We start from the raw sequence: 23,137 nt of genomic DNA, 5'->3' as shown, positions 1-23,137 counted from the left end.
CTCCTGATGGCTGTTTTTGCTCCTATGTACCCACTTTAAGCTGGGAGACTGCGGCATATTGTTTGTCTTTCTTTTTTTTTTCTAGCTACCTACCTACACATTGTTGTCCAGATCCACACCGTACTGATCTGGAATGTTTCTTTGCACCCCAATTATTTAGCACTTATATTCTAACAGTCCATAGTTCTCAATTTTATAAGATACTTTTTTTTATCAACCCACGGATACCCTTCAACGACCCCTCTAGCCACTTCTGGACCGCCGCACGCCAATATACATCCTAACTTTGAAGAGGAATATTGTTGTTATGGCAGCAGCTAGCTGCCATAACCCCGGTATTCTCTTCTTCGGCCGGCGGCTCGCTTTCCGATAATAGTGGTCTCTGCGGCAGATTTACTTTTATCGGTGGCGGGAGAGGGGGCCCCCCTCCCGCCACGCTGGTGCCCTCCGTCGGCAGTGGTGGAGGCGATCGGATGCTGTCCCTTGTGTGCCATGGAGATGAGTGAGGGGAAGATGAACCCCACCCGTCTCCATACTATTGTAGGGTGGAAGCGAAGTCAAAACGTCACTTCTGCCCATAGCTCATAAAAGGGACTTTTTTGTTCTTTAAGTGACTTTTTTTTTTTTTTTTTTATCGCATTTTTGTGTAAATATGAGATCTGAGGCCTTTTTGACCCCAGATCTCATATTTAAGAGGTCCTGTCATGCTTTTTTTTTTTTTTTTCTATTACAAGGGATGTTTTCATTCCTTGTAATAGGAATACAAGTGACCCCCCCCAGTTCGGGTTGCAGCAGAACATGCAAACAGACCTAAAATGTGTGTGATCACACGAACCCTGTTAAAGTCTATGGGACTCGAACGTGAAACATCAAAAGTGCTAATTTTAAAGGCTAATATGCAAGTTATTGTCATAAAAAAGTGTTTGGGGACCTGGGTCCTGACCCAGGGGACATGTATCAATGCATTTTTTTAATTTTTTTTTAAACGGCAGTTTTTTCGGGAGCAGTGCTTTTAATAATGCTTAAAGTGAAACAATAAAAGTGTAATATTCCTTTAAATATCTGCCTGGGGGGTGTCTATAGTATGCCTGTGAAGTGGCACAATTTCCCTGTGTTTAGAACAGTACCACAGCATAATGACATTTCTAAAGGGAAAAAAAAAGTCATTTAAAACTGCTTGCGGCTGTAATGTAATGTTGCCCCCCCCCCCCCCAGCCCATTACCAGGCCCTTTGGGTCTGGTATGGATATTAAGGTGAACCCCGCTATCTAATTAAAAGAAAAAAAAAATAAAAAATTGTGAGTCCCACAGGCCCTATATACTCTGAACAGCAGCAGTATACAGGCGGTCCCCGGGTTACAAACAAGATAGGGACTGTAGGTTTGTTCTCGAGTTGAATCTGTTTGTAATTTGGAACAGCTACATTTTGTAAGTGTAGCTCCAGCTAAAAAATCTATTTTTAAGCTTTTTGAATAACATGGGGAAGGGTTATCATCACCCCTGTAACATTTGTTTTGCTGTCTGTGCCCCTGTTCAGAAGATTTCACCTCACTTTCTGTCCCAATGACAATTGGATTTTGAAACTTTTGGGTCATTAGGGAAACAAGGATTGGTGATAAAGCATGAGTGGTGACATCTTTTTCCCATATTAATTCTTACAGGAGAGAATTTCTCTTCCTAGGGGTAGATTTCCTCTCACTTCCTGTTGTCTCATTCCATTTCTAAGTAGGAGTTGTTTGTAAGTCGGATGTTTGAAAACATGGGACCTCCTGTATATACTATACGGCCTGCCCTATACACTCTGCGGAAATTTGGGCCTTTGGTGCTGGTGGTACCAGAACATTGTAAGCCCTCACAGTTACTCCTGGTGGACGCTGGAAAGGGCCCTGCTGTGAAATATTATATCAATAATTGTAATTACAAAAATTGGGCCAAGGCAGTGGTGGTGGTGGTGGTTGTGGTGGTACAACACTGTAAAGCCTCACAGATACTTTTGTTGAGCGCAGGAACAGGCCCTGCTGTGAAATATTAGATCAAAAATTGTAATTTTTTGCAAAGTAGATGTAACAATGACAATGTATACATAACATACAACACAATACTCCTCAATGACTAAGGCAGCCAATGGAAGGAAATACATTGGATGAACAAAATATCTCTTACAAGGGGGATATAACAATGCAGCCCTGGTACATTTAAAGACGTAACCTTATAGTGCACACTATGCACCTTCCTCTTATGTAATTGGAAGATCTTGCTAGGAAGAAGAGGAGATAGGAATACCAGGGGCCCTAGACAAGATAAAAATAAATAAATCAATAATTCACAGTGTGTAGAACCTTTAATCTCAGGGTATAATGTTACTCTCAGGACATGCATTATAACTTATACTGTCTGTTAATCCTTCCGAAGAGGGTTCCCCCAGAATAAATAAGTCGCCAGGCAGGAGGGGGCAAAACGCTCCGACCTCCCGCGCCTGTTGTTCAGTTTGGCTGGGAACCTAAGTATTTTACCACATAAGATGGACAGCCTGAGAGGAATTTCAACAGGGATGCTCCCCCCGAGCAGTCCCCCAAGATCATCACCCCACCCCAATGGGAACACACTGTGGGGTGTGAGAGCACCAGGAGCCCTCCCGGGTGAGGCAACCCCTTATCACCCATCGGTTCCCCTGGGGAGCCGCTCCCGCCAGGAAGATCCCCAGGCGTTGCAACCCCAGGATGGAGCCAACGGTCTCATTGCCCGGGTTAGAGAAATAAAAGTGACTGGCTGTCCCCTATGCTAGGTTACCAAACTAACAGTTGAGGACAATCTATGTAAGGCTTATGGAAAGATCTAAGCCTTGTAAAACTCAAATCTGATGTTAGAGAGTGTGAGGAAGAAGAGGGGAAAGAGAGTGAAAGAGGAGCAAGAAGGAGGAAGAAAGAAGAGGGAAGAGGAAGGGAGTTGGGGTGAGGTATGTGAGGAAGGAGTGTAGTCTCGTTGAACTCCCCCCTACGTTAGCAGATGACCTGGGTAAAGTGGGACTCGGACATACTTGGCCCAAGGTTCCCAGATCCCTTCAAAGCGTTGGACCGTATCACGCAGTTTTGCCACCATTTGTTCCTGTGACATTATCCACAAAATCTTCCGCTTGGTGGCCGAAATGGACACTGAGGGGTTTTTCCAGGCTTTCGCTAGTGTGATTTTGGCTCCCAAACACATAAAGAAGATAAGTTGTTGTGTGGTTTTAGGTGTGTTGTGTACTTTGCGGTTTAGCAGGATGTATGTGGGGTCCTGTGGTACATCTATCCCAGAGACTCTCCGCAGAAGATGGAGAAATTAATTCCAGTAGCTCCGTATGCGGGGGCACGTCCACCAGATATGATGCATCGTGCCCATATGACCACAGCCTCTGTAACATAGAGGGGAGGAGTCTGGGAATATCCTAGAGAGCCTGGCTGGGACATAGTACCATTTAGTGAAAACTTTAATGTTAGCCTCTATCAAAGCAATATTTAAGATACCTTGATCTGCTGAAGGCTTGGAACCACATGTCAGGATCCCACTGGATGTCCAGGTCCAACTCCCAGGATTGTGCGTATGCCGGGATGTCTGTCCTATCTGCCAGGGAAAGGTAGATAATGGAGATCCCACCTTTTTGTGAGACTATCGAGGAGCACCATTGTTCATCCATCGTGACCTTAGGAGTGTTTAATTTGTCAGTCCAAAGAGAGCAAAGGAAGTGCTGTATTTGCGACAGTCTGAATGTTTCTGAGGCTGGCATTTCCAGTGTACTCAGGCAATGGCCCAATGAAATAGGGCCGTTAGGTGTAAAGAAATAGCCTATCCTGAAGAGGCCTTTGTTCAGCCACCAATGAAATGCATATATATTCATCCCAGGGGGAAAGTCGGGGTTGTGAAACAGGTGTGTGAGAGGCCTTAAGGGAGATATCAAGTTGGCATTTTTTGTGTAATTGATCACAGAGGGTTAAGGAGTGAGTTAAGGTAGGGGCTAAAATAGCCGGTCTATGTTTAGGAGGTCTCCATGCTAAAAAGTTGAGTGTGGGGGGCGGAGCTTGCCGCGGATGAAGATGGACGCTCACTAATGGAGCTCCACAGCGCTCGGGAACACACCGGCGCACATCGCCTGGCCAAACGAGCTAATCCAGCCCAATACACCCAGCGGACCTGCAGCACAGTCCGGGGACCCGATCGATCATGCCCCGACGCCAAAAAGACAACCGGAGGCCGCAAAAACTCACGGAATATTATCCGCTCGGGCCTAAGCAAGATGGCGGCGGCGGGTCAGCAGCGCGAGGTATGTCCAGTACTCCCTTATACGATCCAGGCAAGGGTAATCCCTTTCAGCTGTTTTCTTTCTATGTTAACCGTTATGTATGTCCACAGCAGCAAAAATTACTAAACACCTATCTACCCGCTCAAGACCACCCTCAGAAGAACTACAGACGCAAACGACCCATCCTACTTCGGATATGGCTCAGCATCATCGATCCTTGGACCACATGTAAGTGTTATCAACACATTCTACCTAACACTCTTCAATCTGATCCTATACCATGACCATTACCTTCTTAACAATTAATGCCAGGGGTTTGAACCACCCTGCAAAGTGCAGTTCCATGTGGAGAGAAGTCAACCAACACAATGCTGATGTCATATGCGTGCAGGAGACACACTTCAAAAAACAAACCCAACCCCTTTGCTCTCACCCCAAATTCCCATATACCTTCTTTTCAAGTTCAGAAGCAAACACTTCTTTACGGTATTTACGGCAATAAAAGACACTGTAGCCTTTTGCCTTCATAAGGAAGTTCAGGACACGCAAGGTAGATACCACATTCTGATTTGCGATCTCAATAACACTACCTATACATTGGTGAATGTCTATGCCCCAAACACCCATCAGATCCGCTTCCTACATAAACTTATGAAAAAGATCTCACGAGTGCAGAGAGGCCACTTGCTCCTATGTGGAGATTTCAATCTACCTCCCGACCCTGAAATGGATTCTAGCTCACAAAACACCAAGAAAACTCAGATCCTACAACCAATACTGAGAAGTTATGACCTATACAACGCATGGAGATGTCTTAACGCTACAGAAAAGGACTTTTCTTTCTTTTCAAATAGTCACAAAATTTACACACGACTTGATCTTTTTTTGATAGATAAAGGGTTACTAACCAAAGTCAAATCCTCTGCGATTAATGGTATCACTTGGTCGGATCATGCCTCAGTGTCGCTGCTGGTGGATGATGCTTCTAAAAACAACCCTACTTATATCTGGAGATCCAACCCGCGGCTATTCCAGGATGATTCGTCCAAGGAGATATTGCAGAAGGATTTCATTGAGTTTTTTGAACATAATGTAAATTCAGTAACTAATCCATTTGTGACATGGAACACACATAGAGCGTTCATGAGGGGTCTCCTCATCAAAATGGGGGCAAGGGCTAAGAGAATGAGGGGGCAGCGTATATTGGATGTCTCTAGACAAATTCAAACACTGGAAACCCAGAACAAAGCAAATTTTTCCCCTGTCCTATCAGACCAATTAACCAAACTGAGACTTGATCTCCGACTTATACTACTGGAGGATTTTGAAAAATCCTCTAGGAGGTTGAAAATGACATATTATGCAAACGGTAACAAAGCAGGGAAATTAATAGCAGATAGACTACGAGGACAGAGACATAAAACTAAACTCCCCTACATTATACATCCAGAAACTCAAACTAAATTGCACCATCCCCAGGCTATAGCTGATGCCTTTAGTACCTATTATAGTTCTTTATATAACCTGACAAAAGACCCAAACACAATTCAACCACTATCTCACACTATCTCTGAATTTCTTAGCACGCTAAAACTTCCCCAAATCACAGATACACAAAACACAGCATTAAATTCTCCATTCACAGCACAAGAAATTTCACAAGTGATTGACTCACTCCCAAACAATAAATCTCCTGGACCGGACGGTTTCACAGGTGAATATTTCCAGACGTTTAGAGACATCCTAACTCCTAGACTCACAGAGATTTATAACCAAGCTGCCTCCTCCTCCTCTTTTCCACCTGAAATGTTAAAAGCAATGATTGTGGCGTTGCCGAAACCGGGGAAAGACCCTAATACACCTCAAAATTTTCGTCCAATATCGTTACTCAACAACGACCTTAAAATGTACTCTAAATTGCTAGCTAACAGGTTGGTAGATCTCCTCCCATCGTTGATCCACCCAGATCAATCTGGTTTTACTAAAGGCCGCCAAACGGCGGACGCAACCAGACGCCTACTTAACTTCATACTCATAGCCAACAAAAGAGGAACGCCTTCTCTGCTCCTTGCTTTGGATGCAGAGAAGGCGTTCGATAGGATTTGTGTAATTGGGTGCTTTTGATTTATTTTGTTTGTTGCTCTTCTTGCTTGACACCGTTTGCCATTCATAGTGGCTATTTAGTTTTGCAGGGGGAGAGGGGCCTGCAGGTGCATTATCAGGTAGTATGTCCAGGGATCTGAGTAGCTGGAGTCCCTCTTCCACATCTGTAACTACTGTGGTGTTACCATCATGAGTCACCGTTAATTTGACCGGGTACCCCCAGCGGTATACGATATTATGGTTGCGCAAGGCTTTGGTCACTGGTAATAAAGCTTTACGTTTTTGCATTGTGAATTGTGAAAGATCTGCAAATAGTTGAATATGCGCAAATCTTTCTGGTGGATGTTGGTTTTTGTGGAATGCGGCCATAAGTTGTTCCTTGGTTTGATAAAAGTGTACCCGCATCAGGACATCTCTGGGTATGTTATCTGGGAGATGTGACGGTTTTGGCAGTCTGTGAATGCGGTCAATTTGAATTTCAGATTCTGAAATGGTGGGTAAGAAGGTCACGAGTAAGTCTCTGGCATACTGTTGAAGTTGTGGGGGAAGAATAGTTTCGGGGACCCCCCCCGTAGCTTAACATTATTTCTTTGTGACCTATCTTCAAGGTCAGCGACCTTTGACCTCAGCCATGCAATCTCATCAGAGTGATCATTGTGGGCATCAATTAGGGTGTTGTGGGATGAAGCAAAGTCCCCCATTTTATCCTCTATATGATTTACTCTCCCTCCCAGGGTTCCCAGTTCTGTTTTAAAGTTGTTAACACATTGCAACATGTCTGTGTGCATAGAACTGCGGAGGGAGACGAGCATATCTTTGAGCATGGTGTCAGACACAGGCTTACCCATTGTGGGGAAATGCTGTAAACGGATCCACCAGCTCCCTGGTATCCTCCATGGATTCTTGTGTCATGCTTCCTGGCTGGATGTCCTCCTCCAGACGTGGCTTTGATTTGGCTGGGCTGCAGGAGAGAGGTGTGGAGGCATCCGGAGACCTGTGGATCAGGCCTGTTTGTGAGCCTGGGCTTGAGGCCTGAGACCGCGAGCTGCCTGTGGGGGAAAGAGAGTCGCTCCCTGCACTGGCGCCATTTTGGGCACGATCGCGGTCTTTCGGCTGGAAGAAATCTTGTAGTTTCTTCAGCTGTGCTGCGTCTTTCCTCTTGCGGGTCATCTGGGCGAGTCGGCGGTGGTGTTATGCAGTCTGTAAAGACAGATAGTGAGTCGGTGTTGTCCCAATAGTCGGTGGTTCCCTCAGCTGGAGCGGAGCTGCGGAGTTACACAACCATTCAGCTGTGCGGTAGCCACGCCCCCCCCCCCCCCCCCCTGCGTTCGATAGGATTCACTGGATGTACCTAGAACAAGTTCTGAACAAATTTGGTTTTCATGGCCAGATATATCAAGCCATTATGGCCCTTTATACCCAACCATCAGCACAAGTTTATGTATCAGGCACACTATCTACCCCGTTCACGATAACAAATGGTACCCGCCAGGGTTGTCCTTTATCGCCCCTAATTTTTAACTTACTGATGGTACCCCTGGCAACCTACATTCGCCAACATCCAAAAATTAAAGGGATCACAATTGGAGGTAGAATGCATACCATTAGCTTATTCGCGGATGACGTCATCCTGATACTTACCGATGTGAAGTCTTCCCTGGCCTCGGTTCACCAAACCCTGCAGTTATTTAACGCGATCTCATATTACAAAGTTAACGAAAACAAATCGTATCTATTGGGATTAGGCCTATCTGACACTATGAAACAACATATAAGTGATAATTTCCCATACATGTGGAACGAGAAAGGTATATCATATTTAGGTATTACTCTCACAACTACAATCTCCAATCTAGTTAGAGAAAATTATAACCCATTCCTGCAATCTCTGAAAGCCAAACTAGATAAACTAAAGCGGTTTGAACTATCTTGGACAGGGAGGTTAGCTGCATTTAAAATGCAAATCTTGCCACAATTCTTATATCTTTTCAGAACTTTACCTATACCGGTTCCTAAACCCTTCTTCCAACAAGCACAATTTGAGATAGATAGGTATTTATGGGTTGGGAAAAAAGCACGATGTGCATTCAATAAACTTACTAAAACCAAACAAGCGAGGGGAATAGGTCATACAATGATTAAAGATTACTATGTGGCTACCATATTGGCTCAGGTGAAGGATTGGTTCCCTTCCCATAATAATACCCTATGGACAGAAATAGAGCAGTCTCAAATCAAAGGAGGAAATCTGTACAATTATCTAATTACCGGCCCACACCAGTTACATAAACCATTTTCTCATTCCCCTACCATTCAAGCTTCGGCCGAAGCATGGCATTATCTCCTTAAACATATAACACATGAAGGAGCTCAAATTCCATTAAAATTCCCAATTAATGCTCTAGAATTCATTATACCAGACATATCATTAGCTAACTGGGGCTCCAGAGGAGAAATACTACTTGAAGACCTTTTAATTGGACCTTCAATTAAAACATTTAGAACACTACAGATCGAATATGATATCCCAGAATCTGATTGCTATAAGTACATCCAAATATCCCATTTATTGGGGAAAAAAAGAAGTGACCTTTTTACTTACCTACCCTGGCGAATTGTTGCCTTTCTTACACATAATAGCACAAAAATCAAAGGAACAGCATTGTTTTACAAATTCCTACAGAATAAACATTCTTTCAGTAAAACCACTAATATAACAGCATGGGAGAAAGACTTTGGGAAAGATTATACAGAAGACCAATGGAAAAAAGCCCTTTAATGTCACATATACGTCTACAAGAAGTGCCAACCTATGGGAATTGCACCACAAAATACTTCTGAGGTGGTATCTTACCCCTTATCGCATCTCAAAGTTTGCCCCGGATGCCTCACCGGAATGCTGGAGGAAATGTGGGAAGACAGGCACACTTTTACATGTGCTGTGGTCATGTCCATGCATCCAGAGGTTTTGGATGCTTATATTTCAGATGATAAAACAAGTCACAGGTGTGGAAGTGGCGGGTTCCCCGGGTATGGCACTCCTTTCATTGGAAATTGATTCCATTCCAGCGCCTTTTAGACCACTAGTATCACACTTACTGATTGCAGCTAGACTCACTATAGTACGTCACTGGAAAAATATTGACCCACCTCCCATAACAGAAACCCTACAAATAATAAATACACATAGGATGTATGAAATACAATTCGCTTGGAGTCTAGGTAACCAGGCAAAAATTTCTAAAATATGGAATCCCTGGCTAACATGGTACCCACACAACATGGGTCTCAGATTTTTTGGGAAACGTTAAATAAAAATCCTATAGTTTGATACGCTTATCTAATCTTTATATATTGGCTGCTCAATGGACATACTATATTATTATAGGTTTATCTCAGTTAATATTCCTTATATCTTCTTTCATATTTTTTCGTTTTTTTTTTTTTTGTCAAGTACAACTCTAATATCAACACAATGTCAAGAGGGAATACAGTGTAAACAATTATGGATTTCCATTAATACGACTCGACCCACATGAAAATCTTTGTATACTTCCAATGTCTGTGGCCAAAGAGGAGAAAACAAACAGGGTAGTTTTGTGGCGGAGTGTGACTCCCCGCTTTCCTGGACACAGATAGCTCCCATGTGGGGTGTCCTGGGGGTGGGGGAGAAGCATCCGGTACCGACATATAGAAACGTGGCTACAGTTCATGATGTAATTATAATTGCAAGAATATGTTTACTCATATCTCATGTGTACCCTACTCGACAAAAAATGCTGATTACAATGTACTTGAATATTCTTCATGTTATCCTTGTAAATCTTGTTAAAACTTGAATAAAAACATATTGCAATTAAAAAGTTGAGTGTGAAATGTGGGACAGATTGCCTGCCAAGGGAGATCCAAGTCCTCCTCTTCCTCCCGCTGTTTTGCCTCAAGTGCCCTCTCCATTATTCCACGAAGCGTGTGCTCCAACAGGAAGACAAGAGGGAAAGTATCACTGATGCATGCACTGTCACTGCTCACCATCCTCGTGGCCTCCTCAAATGGTGGCAGGACAGTGCATGCATCCGTGATCAGTAGCCACTGGTGTGACAAAAAAAGCCAAGCTCCCCTGACCCTGTCCTGGTGCCATACTCACACAGGTACTCATTGATGGCCCTCTGCTGTGTGTGCAGCCGCTGCAGCATTGCCAACGTCGAGTTCCACCTGGTGGGCATGTCACAAATGAGGCGGTTCTTGGGCAGGTTGCATTCTCTTTGAATGTCAGCCAGCCGAGCACTGGCATTATATGACCGGCGGAAATGACCACAGACTTTCCTGGCCTGCCTCAGGAAATCCTGGAAGCCCGGGTACCTGCTCAAGAACCGCTGCACCACCAAATTCAGGATGTGAGCCAAACAGGGAACATAGGTCAAGTGTCCCTGTCGGAGGGCGGAGAGGAGGTTGTGCCATTGTCACATACAACCATTCCTGGCTGAAGCTGGCGTGGCGTCAACTACCTCTGAGCCTGCCCCTGCAGAGCTGACAGTATCTCTGCCCCAGTATGGCTCCTGTCACCTAAGCAGACCAACTCAAGCACCGCATGGCATCTTTTTGCCTGAGTACTTGCATAGCCCCTTGAACGCCTACGGAGCAACGCTGGTTCAGAGGAGAAATCTGCAGAGGAAGAGGCCATAGAGGAAGAAGAAGAGGAGGGGGTGGAGGAGAGAGCTGTGGCAAAATCACCACTAGCATTTTGGAGGCGTGGTGGCGGAACAAGCTCCAACAATACTGAACCCTGTCCTGCATCCTTCCCAGCTGCCAGCAGAGTTACCCAGTGTGCCGTGAAAGCAAGGTAACATCCCTGTCCATGCCTGCTGGACCATGAGTCAGCAGTAATATGCACCTTACTGCTGACTGCCCTGTCCAACAAGACCAAGACATTGCCTTCCACATGCTGGTAGAGAGCCACAATGGCCTTCTGTGAAAAGAAATGGCATTTGGAAACCTGCCACTGAGGGTACCGCACATTCCATAAATTCACAAAAGGGGGCAGAGTCTACCAGCTGGAAAGGCAGCAGTTGCAGTGCTAGAAATTTGACCAAGCTAGCATTCAGACGCTGAGCATATGGATGGCTGGGGTAGCAACTGGGGTAGGGAAATTTGCTTGCTAAAATCCGATGTTGGTGTACCGCTAGCAGATTGGCCTCAAGTACTTGGGACACCTATTTCTATACCTTCATTCCTCTCAGTGCAGGTTTCTGAAAGGACTGGAGGTATAGAAGGGTTGGATATCCCAGCTGATGAGGAGCAAGGAGAGGTCCACCTTGTTCTTTGATGTAGGTCTTTTAAGTGCTGTTGCCAACGGACTGCGTGGGAGGTCGTCATATGTCTGGTCAAGCATGTGGTGCCCAAGTGTCTGCTGTTTTGGCCACGCTTGATACACTTCAGACATTTGTTGCAAACAGCAACGGTGCGATCTGCTGCACATGTGTCAAAAAAGGCCCACACCAATGAACTTTTCAAAATATGCGGGGAGTCAGCAGTGCCCTGCATCTGCTTAGCTCTTCGGTGTGATGCAATAGTGTGGCTGCCCTTAAGCTGCCCCACTGGAGGGCATCCTACCTTGTTGGAGATGTGCCTCCTCCTCCTCTCTTCTATCAGGCACCCAAGTAGAGTCAGTGACCTCATCATCCCCTCCCTCCTCATAACTGGAGCAAACTTGGCAGTATGCTGCAGAAGGGGGAACATGACTGCCTGTTTCTTGACCTTCTTGGGCACCCTCTCTCTCTAGGTTGATGTTACTCCCTTCCTCAACCTGGGTACCATCATTGGAGCCTTCAAATCACTGTGCATCCTCCTGCAGCATGTACCCGACACTGTGGTCGAATAGTAAGGGGGACTCCTTTGTGCATGATGGTGGGGCTACGGAAGCAGTGACTGTTGACATGGAGCTAATGGAATAGGCCACTTTGGCAGCTGCATTGGCAGGCAAACTACTCTGAGCCTGGGTGACAGAGGACAAGGAGGATGAGGATGGCTTTGTTATCAACTCCACCAACTCTTCTGCATGTTGTGGCTCAATAACATGGCCAGCTGCAGGAAGAAAGGACAAGCGTGCCCCACGGCCACAAGCTGAGGATGCACCGTGTCCACAACCAGCACTGTTGACTGTAGACACAGAGCCTGCTTGCCCTCTTTTAGTGGCCTGTGAGCGTCTGCCTCTCCTTGGTGGCCTTCCAGACATGCTGTAAAGTCTGATTACCAAAAAAAACTACACTGTATTGTGTACTGTGTACACCACCAGGAAAGTAGTAGCAACTGCACTAGGGGTGCACAGTACTGTGTACACCAACAAAAGTATAATAACAACTATGGGTACACTGTATGTATTGTGTACACCACCAGGAAAGTAGTAGAAACTGCACTAGGGGTGCACATTACTGTGTACATCAACAAAAGTTTAATAACAACTATGGGTGTACTGTATTGACCACCAGAAAAGTATGAGCAACTGCACTATGGGTGCACAGCACTGTACACTGTGTACACCGCCTGAAGTATATTAGAAACAGTACACAGTATATCTGACTGTATATATATATATATATATATATATATATATATATATATATATATATATATATATATATATATATATATATATATATATATATATATATATATATATATATATATATATATATATATATATATATATATATATATATATATATATATATTACACTGCAGCTAACTGAATAATCTGCCTGCCTGCTCAATATGAATGACACTCTCTCTCCATCCACGCCAATGATACACTACACAAGGCCGACGTGCAGGCGGCCTTATATAGTGTGGGGCGTGAACTTAGTCCCCCTGAGCCATGATTGGCCAAAGGCACCCTGCCTTTGGCCAATTATGGCTCTCTTAGCTGAGGGTGCTGTGATTGGCCAAAACATGCAGGTCATGGTGCATGCTCTGGCCAATCATCATACAGCAATGCACTACGCTCCCGCAGTAGATTATGGGCCGTTACGCGCCGCTCAAATTTGGAGCGAATGGCCCATAATGTTCAGTTTTCGACGAACGGTCGAACAGCCATGTTCGACCTGAACAGAAAGCTTATTCCTAAATAAGAAAAAAAAATGCTTTAAGCGCTCCCCGTCCCGCAGAAGCGAGCACATACATGAGTAGCGCCCACATATGAAAATGGTGATTAAACCACAAATGTGAGGTATTGCCGCGATCGGTAGAGTAAAAACAATAATAATAATAATAATTATTAATAGTAATAATAATGGGGGGCGTGGCTTGCCTTGTGAGAAGATGGCTGCTTAACCCACTAGCTCCAACAGACCGAGGCCGAATTCTCAATTTCTCTGGGGTCTTCAGCTGTACACTCTCACACAATTATGGGAACATCTTCCCGCACATCCTCGGCATCTAGATCTCGCTCTCCGAGAGACAAGCCAGAATATCCCAGAGTTCTTCCGGACACAGAGATCTAACATGGCGGCATCTTCCTCAGCTGCACCTCCCGCTCAGAATCTCGCAGGGATTACCCTCACCCCCACCAAACTACCTCCCGCTACTTCTGCTGGCACCCAGCCACCAATACAACAGCCGAGCCTAAATGACCTCCACACAGTAGCGGCCGACATTAAGAACACACTATTTGCGGCCATCACGGACCTACGCCATGAAATACAGGCCATAACGGGCAGAGTACTTGAAGTGGAACGCACTGCAGCACAACAACTCACAACTATCCGAAAAGTGAACCATAAAGTGGACACACATACCTTACAGCTTCGGGACCTACAGAGACATGTGGAGGACCTCGACAACCGAGGAAGACGTCACAACCTGAGAGTCAGAGGCCTCCCCGAATCCGTTGCTCCTGATCGGGTGCGAGCGACGGTGACAGAGCTGTTCAACCAACTCCTCGAACAACCCGGTCAAAAGCCCATTGCTATGGAGCGAATTCACAGAGCCCTAAGACCACGCGGCAGAGACTCTGATCCTCCGAGAGACATCGTGTGCCATATAGATGACTTCCAGACTAAAGAAGACATCCTTCGGAAGGCCCGCACCAAGACTCCACTACTGTATGAGGGTCACACTATTCATGTCTACCAAGACCTCTCGGCAATCACGCTCAGGCACCGCAAGGATCTTCGTCCCCTGCTTGATATGCTGCGAGCAAAGAAAATACCATACCGATGGAAATTTCCATTCGGTCTTTCAGCCTCCCATCAAGGTCGCACGGCCCTCCTCCGAGTCCCTGAGGAATTGGAAGACTTCTGCCTGACTCTGGACATCCCGCTCGTAGAGGTTCCGAACTGGTACGTGGACTTCACCATCCCTACTCCGCACCGTCACCAAGCCAGAGAAGAAGCGATGGAGACGCAAGACACCCGCTTTCGGAGACGACGCTCGCCATCTACACCCAGATCAAACCCAGCTTTACTGTACCAGCAACAACCTCCGAACACCATGGCGACACCATTACGGCGTAGAGCACGCAGGGACCGCTAAGCAATCCTCCTGTCATGTATGCCTAGGATTAGCAGATAAGTGACTTTGCCTCCTGTTCCCTATTGCTAACCTTCTTTCCCTGCATGCATTCTCCACCCTGTATACTTTCATATCACCCCTGCCTGTCAGTATACCTATTCAGTGCCTTTCTTGAAAAACTACGTAGCACAATATAGACTCCTGTTACATACACGGTGGGGATACCTGCTCCAGGTTAGCTGACTGACCTATTATACGGCAGCCGCATCTCTCCCCTATACTTACACTAGTCTACACCAAGTGTGCCTTTCATCTCCCCATCTATATTAGGATAAGGATTCTTATATCATACTCCTATAGGGTCGCGGGTACACAATCCTCTTGGCATTACTGTACATGTCTCTCTGACTTTTACCTGTCCCCCTTACTGTTGAAGGGCCTATACCCCAGTAGACGGCTTGGCTACCCACCGATCCTTCATTTTGAGACGCACAGGAATCTCCGCTGTACCAATCACAGCGATATTTGACTGTTTCATATGAAACATGTACGGTACACCCTATATCTCCAGGTGCGTGACCCTCGCTCACTATGAGCCTTTTGCAAGAAAAGGGGGAGAAGGAAAAACAAAAAAATAAAAAACAAAAAAAAAAACAAAAACAAAAAAAAAAACAAAAAAAAAAAAAATTTTTCTTTATGACCGCCACGCAGGCAAACGTTCATTATATTGAGCGCCTTTCTGAAGCGGCGCCTACATAAAATATAATGTGTCGGTCATGCATAATTTGCTAAGAGGATTATTACCCCCCCTAGTTTCACCTCCAAAGTAACCCCCTCCCTAAGGCTGGCGCTCATACATGAACATTACACAGGCACGGCAACGCTTCCCTAGCTCAGTAATCTATTAGAATATAAATGTCTTTAAGCCCTCCTGGGTACCTTCCACCATTAGTCCCCGGCTTGATTTACATTTATGGTTGCTTGTTACTCTAGAGCTGTTAATAATTTACTTAATAATCTACCTGTTAATAATACTGTTATAAACGACGGGGTTAACTGCTCCAGGTTAGCTGACCGTCCTATTACACGGCAGCCGCATCTCTCCCCTATACCTACACTAGTCTACACCGAGTGTGCCTTTCATCTCCCCATCTGTATTAGTATGAGAATTCTTATATCATACACCTATAGGGTCGCGTGTACACAATCCTCTTGGCATTACTGTACATGTCTCTATGACTTTTACTTGTCCCCCTTAATGTTGAATGGCCTAAACCCCAGTAGACGGCTTGGCTACCCACCGATCCTTCATATTGAGACGCACAGGAATCTCCGCGGTGCCTATCACAACGATATCCGACTATTTCATATGTGACATGTACGATAGACCCTATATCGCCAGGTGCGTGACCCTCGCTCACTATGACCCTTATACAAGAAATGGGGGAGAAGGAAACACAAAACAAAAAAAAAAAAATTGTATGACCGCCAAGCATGGAAATGCTCATTATATCGAGCGCCTTTCTGACACGGCGCCTATATAGAATATAACCTGTCGGTCATGCATAATTTGCTAAGAAGATTACCCCCCCTAGTTCCACCTCCAAAGTAACCCCCTTCCTAAGGCTGGCGCACATACGTTAACAGTACACAGGCACTGCATCGCCTTCCGGGCTAAGTGAAATTGTTAGCATATAAATGACTTTAAGCCCTCCTGGGTACCTTCCACCATTAGTCCCCGGTTTGATTTACTTTCATGGTTGCTCGTTATTTTAGAGCTGTTCCTAATCTACCTTTTAATACTACTGATATCTTTTTGATATGTTGATAGTTTCTGCTCACGATACTAATCTCCGGTATTATGACAATGCAGAATTGAATTTCCGAAACATGATAACGGACTACACAACACTTGACACCCACAACTGTATTCCACTGCTCCCGTGCATCTACAAACCAAGACCCAAACCTCGTCCTACTACCAATAATACGGCCCAAGCCCTATTTCTACACACGTCCCAAACAGCACTGTGCTCCCCACATGCACCTGAACACACACCTGAACTGGCCCTCCATCTGTCGGTTCATCTTCTCACATAGACTCCTCTTCGAACATCAAGCCACTTCCCACACAGTGGTAAAATCTATCACTAGCTATAACATTTTAGTGACCTTCTTTTTACCCCACTGATCTTTTTCGGCTACTCCGCGTTTGCGGAAGATACCCTACTTGGACACGTGAGACGGTTCTCACCTGTCGCCGAAACCTACCCAGACCATTCCCATACCCGCTCACTTGTACCCCTCGATCCTCCACCCCGACTCACAGCACCAACTGACTCTATTCCTCTAAATCCTAAGCCTAATTTCCAGAACCTCTACTTATTGCTCTCCTCGCCCTCACCTCTAGCACAACACTAGAGACCACCATAAACTCAGTCCGAAGGACTCTGGTTACATCGATTACAATGGCTCCCACAAAGACCACTACAGACAAGCTCCCTATCAAGATCATCTCACTAAACGCGAGAGGACTTAATATTCCAGAGAAACGCTCCCAACTACTTCTTACTATGCAACGCAGCAAAGCGGACATAATATTCCTACAGGAGACGCACTTCCGCATGGATGTGATACCAAAACTACACAACCAATACTACCCTACTACGTTTCATGCCACGTCCCAAACATCCAAATCGAAAGGTGTCTCAATACTTATATCGAAACATTGCCCCTTCCAACTCTCAGACACACTGACTGACGTAGAAGGCTGTTACCTCTTCATCAAGGGGGTGCTTTTCGGCAGGAAAATCACGTTCGCAAACATATATGCTCCAAACTCTCACCATGTAAAATTCTTCCGTGACATCACCAATACTCTCATTACATTCCAAGACGGCATTTTAATCCTGGGTGGAGACCTGAACGTCCCCTTAAACCCAATCCAAGACACCTCTACAGGTACATCCTCCCTCCCCTATGCTGCTCTGAAAGCCATCAAATCACAACTCCAATTGTTGTTCTTACATGATTCTTGGCGCTTCCTAAACCCCAACGGCAGAGACTACACATTTTTCTCTGCTGCCCACAATAAATATTCTAGGATCGATTACATGTTCATAACACAAAATGACCTAACTATCCTCCAGCACACGTCCATAGATCCGATGTTTCTCTCTGACCACCATCCTATCTCCATGACCATTGCATTTCCAGAAATACACTCTCGCCCACAATATTGGAAATTGGACCCCTCCTTGCTCACAGACCCGACAATACTGGTGGAGGCCGAACTACACCTTAAACAGTACTTTGCAGAGAACAAACCAACTGACACCTCCCCTCTTATCACCTGGGAAGCCCACAAATGCGTAATAAGGGGCGTCCTAATAGCGGCCGCATCCAAACGTCGTAAAGAAAAAAAACAACACCTTCTGGGCCTTTTAAACAGAATAAAGACCTTAGAAAAGGCTCATAAACGATCGCAAGTACTGCACACCTTACAACCCCTTTTACAAGCTAGAAACGAACTGTTAGAACTTTTAGGCACACAAATTAAACGTAAATATATTCTCTCCCAATGCGTATTCTACGAATATAGCAACAAAGCCGTACGGCTACTAGAGAGAGCCTTACAGGCCAAAAAAATGACCACAACAGTACATTCTCTGACAGATTCCACAGGCCGTAAGGTAACCGCTACCCCGGACATAGCCGAACAATTTGTCACTTACTATTCGCAATTGTATAATTTACCACCTGCGTGCCCATCCACAGAAGCGGATTCGAGACAACAAGCTATCAGAGATTTCTTGCAGCAATACAGCCCCGCTCCATTCGCAACTTCCTTAGTGCAGAAACTAAACAACCCCTTGACCCCTGAGGAAGCTGACATAGCGCTGAAACAAATGAAATCAGGCAAAAGCCCAGGCCCCGACGGATTGACTACAGGCTACTACAAAACATTTGCCACTTTCCTTACCCCCTTTTTTTTTCTCACAGCTTTTAATTCTCTTGCATCACCTATTGAACCCCCTCGAGACCTACTCGCAGCATACATAACAGTGATTCCAAAACCAGGTAAGGACCCCTCCGCAGTCACAAATTACAGACCTATCTCGCTGCTGAACGTTGACCTCAAGTGGTATGCCAAAATGCTTGCTAACCGACTGCTCCCTTTGCTCCCCCAATGGATAGATTTGGACCAAGTCGGCTTTATACCAGGCAGAGAAGCGAGAGACAACACGCTAAAGGCGCTCAACGTTCACCACTGGCTAACGACTCAGCAGCGACAGGGTTTTTTTACTATCCCTTGACGCAGAGAAGGCATTCGATAGAGTGGCCTGGGACTACATGTCGGAAGCCCTTAGAATCCTGGGCATTCCCCCACGTATGATGCAATACATACTCGCCCTTTATGCTAATCCCACTGCCAAAGTAAGAGTGAACGGCCACCTATCGAATGCCTTTGCGATCTCTAATGGGACGCGCCAAGGGTGTCCCCTCTCCCCAATAATCTTTGTTCTCACATTAGAACCGCTACTCAGACGTCTCAGATCAAACCCTGACATAAAAGGGATAGATATCAAAAGTCACACCTACAAAATAGCCGCGTACGCGGATGACATTCTCCTCTTTCTTACTGAACCTCTCATCACACTCCCAAACTTACTTAAAGACTTCCACACTTTCCACTACTTAACGAACCTGAAAATCAACTTTACGAAATCTGACGCCCTTAACATAACATTGCCCCCTGACCTATGTACACAATGCCAAACTAACTTTCCATTTAAATGGAACAATTGTTCCATTAGATATTTGGGTATCCAATTGCCTTCTTCACTATCTGATCTATATTCCACTAACTATCTCCCTCTTATACACAATATTGTGAACGATCTGAAAAAATGGTCCACTGGGCTTTTCACCTGGTTCGGCAGAGCTGCCGTAGTTAAAATGAACATCTTACCCAGACTCTTGTACTTGCTGCAAACAGTCCCAATTAGGCTCCCACCAGCTTTCTTTGCAATCTATCGAAGAACCTGTTCAAACTTTATCTGGGGCAGGGGGCGTGGCTAACCGCCGAGCAGTATGGAAGCCTGACTTCACAGCTCCTGCACCGATCGGAGACATCAGCCTCTAAAATTACTCCACCGGATCACAAAATGCATTCCTCTAACCCCCACATAGCGGGGAACCAGACCGGAGCATCCAGAAAGCGGAAAGAATACCGACAACCTAAGAAATTAACAGATTTCTACACAGTCACTCAGGCTGAACGAATCCAAGATGGCGCCCGCGGCGCCTCACAGCCCTCAGAGACACAGTTTACTGCAGATTCTTACACAGATCCGCCTGACGAAAATGAACCCTCAATCCTACCTCAGGAATTCTCATCAAGCTCCCATCCACCATCAGGATCATCTTCCACCTCAAACAGCCCAGCCAAATTGAGGATGCGACTGGATACAGCTGCACAGGCTCAGGAGGTAAGGCCTGCACTAGATCAGCTACTCGCCCAGACACCACTATCCTCCCCTATAGCGGCCTTCCCCACATCTAATCAACCTGTAATTGACACAATGCTGAAGGAGATGCTGATCTCACTCCATAGCTCCCTCCACAATGACATATCCTCCATGTTCACTGCCTTTAAATCAGAAATGGTACACACAAGCAAAAAGATAGGCCAAATTGAAAAGCAGATGTCTATCATGACCGAAACGGTTAACGATTTAGTGGATGCCCACGATCATACCCGCGATGAACACCACTGGGTCAGAGCCAAAATGGCGGATCTCGAAGACCGTTCGAGACGCAACAATGTTAAGATTAGAGGCATCCCTGAAAACATCCTCCCAGCTGACCTGAATACATATGCGAGGAAACTCATTTCCACACTCCTGCCTGACTTACCACCGATAGAAACCATAATCGATCGAATCCATCGATTGCCAAAGCCGCCACACCTACCCTCAGAAGTCCCCAGAGACACCTTGATGAGAATACACTTCTTTCATGCCAAAGATATGCTGCTGGCACAATCCAGACGCCTGGGACAACTACCAGCCCCATACTCCAAGCTACAACTCTTTCCTGATATCTCCCAATTTACCCGCCAACAACGTCGACAGCTGCAGACCATTACAAAACCGCTTCACAACCACAAAATTCCATTTCAATGGGGATTTCCAACCAAGCTAGTAGTCACCAAAAATGGGGCACGGCACAACATCCACACAGTGGAAGAAGGCATAAAGCTGCTCCGGATCTGGGGCATCATCCCTGAAGTAGACCAGCCAACCCAGCCGTCCCATCCAGGAAACCCCCAAGCCCACGCTAAAGGAACGCATGCTAACTTCAACACCTGAACACCAGGTAGTGATGTTCTTAAATCATCATTCGCACTCCGATCCGGTGCCTGCTCCTTGCAGATAGTTCACGAACTTTACCCTCACATTGACCGGCAGTCCTACAGATTACTGCCGACCCTTCCTCCTTCACCCTACCAGACCTACTAACTGTTTCTCTTATCTCCTTTTTTGTCTGAGACCCGTTCCCTCTCGGAGAGCCTCAGTTCCTCAGAATTCGATCATCTTCAACCCACCATCCAGTCTGATCGACCTCATCAACAAGTACCAAGGATCTCACAGCTACTACGCTGACAACACAAAGAACTGTAAGTACTGACGGAATATACACATCCTCCACATCAATACCATAATGCCCAAATTCTTGTCACTGAATGTGAAGGGCCTAAACCACCCATCCAAAAGAGCTTCTCTGTGGAGCACCGCCCAAGATGCCCACTGTGAAGTCCTTTGTGTTCAAGAAACTCACTTTAAATCCTCTGCGGAGCCCCTCTGTACCAACACAAATTTTACGCACATATTCAAAGCATCCGGTCCAGAAAAGAAGAGAGGGGTCATGATAGCCATCAAGAACTCTTGCTCCTTCACTCTTCACAACAGTCTTATAGACACGGAAGGCAGATATCTAGCTTTAGATTGCACTCTGGACACCACCAGATACACCATCGTCACAATCTACGCCCCTAATCGGAAACAAATCCATTTTCTCACCAAACTGATGAAAAAAATTCACCGCTTCAAACAAGGTCACCTAATAATATGCGGAGACTTCAACATAGTACCAGACAACTCCGTAGACTCCTCCACTGATTCGCACAGACTACCCTCCCCGATGGGATCACTCATCAGATCCAATGACCTATATGACGTATGGAGATGTCACCACACCACAGAAAGGGACTACTCTTATTTCTCACCCCGGCATAATTCTTACTCGAGAATAGACTACTTCCTGGTAGACAAATGGACACTACCCAAAATCTCCTCATCAGCTATAGACACCATCACATGGTCTGACCACGCGCCAGTCTCTATCACCCTAGAAGAATCCCCAACAATCTCCCGAACTCGGCTCTGGAGAGCGAATGCCGCAATCCTTAATTCACCTACCCACGTGACCCACATCAGGACCTGCCTAGAAGAATACTTCAACTCCAACTCAGGCTCTGTACAAGACAACTCCATACTCTGGAATGCCCATAAAGCATTCATAAGAGGGATTCTTATACAAATTGGAGCCAGAGAGAGGAGGATGAGATCACAGCGTCTAAATTCACTGACTTCTAACATCAAAACTCTAGAAACCCAAAACCAATCTTCACCTAACCCAACACTCAAAAAACAGTTAGACACACTCAGACAAGAATTACGATCCCACCTCTTACAAACCTTTGAGAAAGCACATACATACTTTAGAGCGAAACACTACTCCACTGGCAATAAGGCCGGAAAAACTATGGCTAATAGACTAAAAGGTCACTACTCAAAAACAAAAATAACACATCTATTCCATCCTGCTACCAAACAAAAACTTACTGACCCACAATCCATTGCAGACGCATTCAGCCACTATTATAACACACTATACAATCTGAAAGACGATATCTCAGTCAAACAACCTTCCCTACAAGACATAGAATCATTTCTACAAGAAATCAAACTTCCCAAACTGACTGCAGACCAATTATCCGCACTGAACACCCCATTCACGGACTCAGAAATATGCACCATAATTACAACCTTACCCCCTAACAAATCACCGGGACCTGACGGCCTTACAGGCGAATACTACAAAAAATTCAGTACAATTCTAGCACCATATATGTCTTTAGTATTCAATGACGCTGCCTCATCCTCCTCTCTCCCTCCTGAAATG

This window comes from Aquarana catesbeiana, linkage group LG02 (genome assembly GCF_042186555.1).
Source record: "Aquarana catesbeiana isolate 2022-GZ linkage group LG02, ASM4218655v1, whole genome shotgun sequence".
NCBI lineage: Eukaryota > Metazoa > Chordata > Amphibia > Anura > Ranidae > Aquarana > Aquarana catesbeiana.
The sequence above is the reverse complement of the archived record's forward strand: the minus strand, read 5'-3'. Positions refer to the sequence as shown.